The sequence below is a fragment of the Coptis chinensis genome, unplaced genomic scaffold (genome assembly GCF_015680905.1).
Source record: "Coptis chinensis isolate HL-2020 unplaced genomic scaffold, ASM1568090v1 utg3672_pilon_pilon, whole genome shotgun sequence".
NCBI lineage: Eukaryota > Viridiplantae > Streptophyta > Magnoliopsida > Ranunculales > Ranunculaceae > Coptis > Coptis chinensis.
The window spans coordinates 81663-88096 of record NW_028238147.1 but is presented as its reverse complement, the minus strand read 5'-3'; positions in this window follow the sequence as shown (position 1 = coordinate 88096).

The following is a 6434-nucleotide window of genomic DNA, read 5'->3' as shown; positions in this document are numbered from 1 at the left end:
GGCTTGATAGTCAGACTCCACCCAGATGCTCTTCTAACCTATTTGAACTGCTCTCATTATTGTGTTGAGGTTTTGGGTAATTAATGTGGTTCATTTCTATGCTTGTAATACACAAAGTGTCCTAACCTGTGTGTTAGTCATTTATGGCCGACACTTTAGTGATTCTTCTTCAGAGTAACCTATTGTTTAATTTTTGAGTGTTTAAGGAATAAAGTTTCAAACTTTAAATCAAGTTTCCACATTGGAGTTGTGTTTAACTTTAAAAGTTTAAATCGTCTTTATATAACATTTCGAAGACACTATATTATACTTCTAAAAACATTATCTCTACGTTGAATGGTAATGTTAGTAGTTTTTTTTTTTTTTTTTTATGCCAAGGGGTTTAGGGGACCCCAACCTTTAATAATGGCAACTTCTCAAGTACATCTTTCCTTCTTTGTCCCCTTTGATCAGTTCACTAATTTTTTTATCCATCGGGGAGATAAAGTACATACATTGGTTACATCATACGGTACTATGAGTACTACAAGTACTACTCATTCTAGATAAGTAATCCGCTACTTGATTGCCTTCCCTAAACACATGGAGGAATTGAACTTCTACAAATTTTCCTTGTTCAACCCCGATTTGAGCCACTATGTTCCTGCAGTACCATGGTGCTTCTTCTTTTTTGCTCAGTATCTGGATTAGTCTTAGCAAATCCGACTGCATTTGCACTTTCTCTATTTGCATAGCTGCCACACCTTCTAACCCTTTTAGAACGCCCAACAACTCTTGCTGAAAAACTGAACATTTCATAGAATTACCATAAAAAGCCATAAGCACATCTCTATTTCGATCCCTTAGAGCACCCCCATACCCTGATGTCCCATTTTGAACTGATCCATCGGTATTTAGAGTGGGAATGTCGATTTCAGGTTTCATCCATTTAATCCATTGGTCTGTGCTTTGCTTAAAAGTTATCCCGATCCCTAGCTTTGTTAGGATAGTGTGAATGGCTACACCCTCCATGACAGGTTTCAACGATTTCCCCAAATATACTCTCATACTGTTTAGAGCCTTCATGCTGACCAAATCTGCAGACAAGAATATCTTTACTCGCCAATTTCTTTCATTCCAGATAGCTTATACAGCAGCACAAGTTAATGCCCTTATCACTTCAAACGCCATAGAGTTTGATCTACAGATGCGTATCATGTAATACCATTCCTCATGCGATTTTCTAACCCTTCCAGGTAACTCCATCACCTCTTTGAAACTTTGCCACACAAGTTTCGAGTACGAAATGTTGAAGAAAAGGTAGGCTGAACTTTCATCATGCAAATCGCACAGACAACACTTAGAGTGCCCGATCATTTTCTTCGCCATTAATCGATTTTGTGTCGAAAGAGATCCTGAGAATAATTGCCAAACAGTAAAAGAGTGTTTAGGAACTGATAGCTTACCCCACACAATCTTGTACCATTTTACCTTACTTCTCACATTCTTGAGGGCTACATACGCTGAAGATACAGTAAAAACCCCTAAATTGGATGGGGTCCAAATGACTTGGTCTTCAGAAATGTAAGAGTTAATCTCTGTATTCATGATCCACTCCTTAACTTCACATTCGGGTAAATCAAGGATACTTTTGGCCCAAGACCCATTTTCAATCACTAAACTAACTAATGCATCCACTGGCACTACATTCTCAAGGAGAGACTTTGCAATTGGATTCAGGAGGAGGGAGCTTGAGCACCATGGGTCATGCTAAAAGCTAGTATCATTACCATTTGTTATATTGTGTCTCACATAGTTCCATCCAGTTTCCCTGTGTTTAATAATTCCTCTCCACACCCATGAGCAGTCTTTCGGAGCTTTCATTGTCCAAAACTATTTCTTCCTGATATGATTTTCCCATGACCACTTGACCCATGAGCATTCAGCTTTTTGAGCCAATTTCACCACTAATCCATAATATGCAGCGTGATTCCACACCCTTGGATCAATCAAACACAGCCCTCCATATTCTTTATCTAGTCTGAGCTTGAAATGGTTTGCATGGTGCATTTTCTTCCCCATACTTGGTCCTGCCCATATGAATCTATTGCATAGCTTCGCTACCTTATCAAGTACTGTCTTCGGGAGCACAAAGGTTGTTGCCCAATAAGTTTGAAAAGATGAAAGCATTGAGTTCATAAGTTGCACTCTACTTGCTCTATTCAAATCCTTATTTTTCCAATAAGAAATCCTTCCTATGATCTTCTCAATAACTGGTAGACATTCTCGTATGCCTAACATTGTTGTAGTGAGGGGCAGTCCCAAGTAAGTGACTGGTGAAGTAACAAGGGAGATATTCATAGCTGTTACAAGATCTAGCCCTTCTTTTTCGGACATACTGCCAGTTAGGAGTGTTGTCTTGGCATTGTTGAGTTGAAATCCTGTAGCCTTAGAGAAAGAGTTCAAAATATCCTTGATAGCCATCATGGATTCCATGTTTCCTTTACATAATAGTAAAATGTCATCAACAAAGCATAGATATGATATGGCCAACTTTCTACACTTTGAGTGGGCTGAAATCCTTTTTGATTGTAGGCCTTGAAGAAGAAGTGCACTCAGGATTTCTATAACAAGCACAAACAAATAAGGGGACACAGGGTCACCCTGTCTCATCCCACGCTCCCCTTGAAAGTAGCCTTCAGGTGATCCATTTATCAGCACCGAGAAGAACGGAGAAGTATAGCACATCTGGAGCCATTCGATAAACAAAATTGGGAACTTAAACTTATGTAGAATAGCTTCAAGTGCTTGCCAAGAAATAGAATCATAGGCTTTCTAGATGTCTAGCTTAATTGCACATCTTTTCTGCATATTCTTCCTTGAGTAACCTCTAAAAAGTTCATGTGCCATCAGAAGATTATCCTACATTGATCTTCCTAGAACAAAGGCAAATTAGGAGCAAGATACCAAGGAGGACATATAACTCTTCATCCTGTTTGTTAGTACTATGGAAATACATTTATAAACAATATTACAACATGCAATAGGTAAAAAAGAACCCACATGTGAGGCATTGTTCATCTTTGGAATTAGACTCATAAATGTAGCATTAGTACCTCCTGTAATATGCTTGTGGCTAAAAATGTACTTGGTGGCTTTCATGAAGTCTTCTCCTATAATGTCCCAACAATTCTTGAAAAAACATATATTAAAGCCATTAGGTCCTGGTGCCTTGTTATCCTCCATAGCAAACAAAGCTTCTTTGATCTCCGTGTCACAAATAGGGGTTACTAGCTGCTGGCTAATGTCAGGATCTACCTCTTTAATAGAAATACTACTAAGAAATTCAGCATCACAATAGGCAGCAGACAACACTCCCAGGAGCTCTTTGTAATATACCAGGAAAGCTTCAACTACTTGTTCTTTGCCTTCCTTTCTGGCTCCATGCACATCAATTATACTCCACACCAGATTTCTAGTATGTTTTTCCTTTAAGGCATTGAAGAAAAACTTAGTACACTTATCCCCAAAATATAGCCAATCTATATTTGTTTTATGGTACAATTCTGCTTCCTCTAGATTTAGAAACTTGCACAGTTTTTCCCTTATTATAAATTCTTGTGCACTAAGAGTAAGATCAAGAGGTGCAAGATTGAACCTTTCTTGAACCTCCATTAGTTCAATTCTTATGGCAGTTACAAGTTTTTGTGTATCAGAACATAACTTTCGTTCCCAACCCTTCAACACCCCTTTCAGGATTTTGAGTTTCCTTGTTAACATGAACGGAGGACTCCCATGATCAGCCATACTCCAACACTCTCTAACAGTTGGCTCAAAATCCTGTATCTGAGTCCACACAGTATTCTTCACTGTGATTCCGCAGTCTCAAGGGGGGGCGAGCGCGCTCTATGCAAGGGAAAAGTGCGGGCGGGCACTCTCTAAGTTTAAAACAGTAAATATCAAGTTAAACAGTAACAAAAATGTGAAAAACAATAATGAAAAATTAAAAGGGTGGGTGGGTAGAGAATGGGTGATTGCCCTTTAGATTCAAGCAATTGAATTCTTGTCTTGAATGAGTTTAAGATGGCAGCGGCGCCATTTGATAACCATGATTTTGGTAGACACAATATTAATGCATGAACACTAATACCTAATCTAACGAACACGTTATTAGATCAATATTTTACTCTCTCTCTATACTATCAAGTAATATAAATCCAGTAAAGGTTTGAATATACTCTTAAACTGTCAAGACTAAATAGAATTCAACTAATTAAATCAAAAGGAACAATGGTGAGAGAGTAATAATATGTTGAGAGATTTCTATTTTACGATTATACTAATGATTATATTCTTAATCTAATTTAACTAAACAATTAAAAAATGATATCTACTTGTTGAAAATTACTCCTTGTTGAAAATTATCTCCTTGTTGAAAATTATGGAAATGGATCAACTTATTCACTGTAAGGTTGAGCTGCTACGTACTATGAAATCGTTCTTCTGAACAGTGGTATATGCAAGCAACTCAAGTGCTGACAGGCTGAGGTTATGGAGTGATATTTGCTCTATTCATTATGGAGTTCAGGGTGAGTGGTGTGTTGTTGGGGATTTTAACAATGTTTTGTACTCCTTTGAACGTATTGGAGGAGAGCCGGTGTATGCTCGGGAGACAGCCCCTTTTCTGGCTGTCTTGTTCAAGCTGAATTGTATGGTATCAAAGCTACCGGGGGTTTCTACACTTAGACCAACTTTGCCAGTAAGTGGTCTAAAATTGATAGGTGCTTGGTCAATAGCTTTTGGAGCTCTTCTTTTTCCTTCTCGTTTGCTGAATTCTTACAACCTGGCACTTCTGACCACTCACATATTATCATTACTATCTTGAATAATGTCTCTACAAGTCTCCCTTTCAGATTCAATAATTTTTGGATTCTACATCATAACTCTTTGGCCACGTTTCTGGCATGCTGGAATGAAGTAGTGTTTGGGTGCCCCATGTACATCCTAACCCAAAAATTGAAGAAACTGAAAAGTAAGCTTAAAGGATGGGCAAAATTGTACTGCTCGGATTTACCTAAGATAACAGAAGCAGCATGGACAGAGCTTAAGAGCATCCAGAAAGCTCAACAAAGCAATCCCATGGATAGTCTTTTATGCATACGAGAGAAGGAAGCCAGGACCACTCTTTGTCAGCTTATTATTATGGAAGGGGAGGATCTCCGACATAGAACCAAATGTGATTGGATGAAGTACAGGGATAAATGCACTAACATTTTCCACAAGATGCTTAAAGAGAGAAAAGGCAGGAATCTTATATGGGTAGTGATAAGAGCCCAAAACTATAGGTTTAACCCTGTAACAGACATACTTTTAGACAAATTATGTGAGTAATAATTAAGAGTTAACACTGATTACGTGTTTTTATGCATTTCAGGCTTCAAAGTCCATTAGGTGCAGAAATGTGCCACTTTAGCGAGATAAAGGAGCAAAGGTCGGTTACTAAGGAGTTCCGTGATTAAAGGCCAAGATTCAAGAAGACAAAGCCTTTCTAAAGCCCGATCAAAAGCTGAAAAGTCGACGCGGGCAGAAACAGCACCCAAAGTCAGCAGAACTTCCGAAGGCCATATCTTTGGACTCATATCTCGGAATGGGGCCTACCTTATGTCAAAACGACCGGCTCGGAAAGAGCTTTCCAATGGTCTAAGCCGTGATCCAATCAGAGGAGCAGAAGGGGACGAACAATCTGTTGAAGCCAACTGCAGCTGAAGAGGCCTTTTTGGGCCTGATTCTCTGGCCCAAAACATGGCTCCAAGCCCATGCACGATTTTTGGATCTGAAAGTATAAAAACAAAAGCTTAGCTCTTTGTTAATGGTAGATAGTTAATGGTAGATAGGTTAGAGTAAAAAGTAGCCATTAAAATAGCTTCTAGATCTAGTTTTTATTTAATTATTTTTAATTAAGTTTAATTTTAATCTAATTCTTGTTTTAGATTAAACTATTAGAATCATTACTCTTAATTAGTTTGATTAATAAAATAGCTAGTTGTTAAATTTCGATTCTTGTCATTTACATTTGTGTTAGATCTGATTTATTTATTACTTGTTATTCAATTCTTAGTTATTAATTAGATTTTAATTATTGTTTAATTTAGATTAGTAAATTTCAATTCTTTATATCATGTTTAGTTTAAATGTAATCGGAAATGATTGCGTAATGATTCTCGGCTAAACCTCCATTAGAGGGGGTTGAGAACCCTTGATGAAAGCTTGATTCTGACTATCGTAGAATCGTCGTAATTTCCTTTTCACTCTAGAAACGATTAGTTCACCATGAGAATGGGTTTAATCGTTCACATGCTAGTTATGAATTGGTAGGAATGCCATGTGTAATTAGGGATTAGGAAGAACCAATTGTTCTGCGAAGCTGTTCAATTCGGATTACAACGATTCATCGT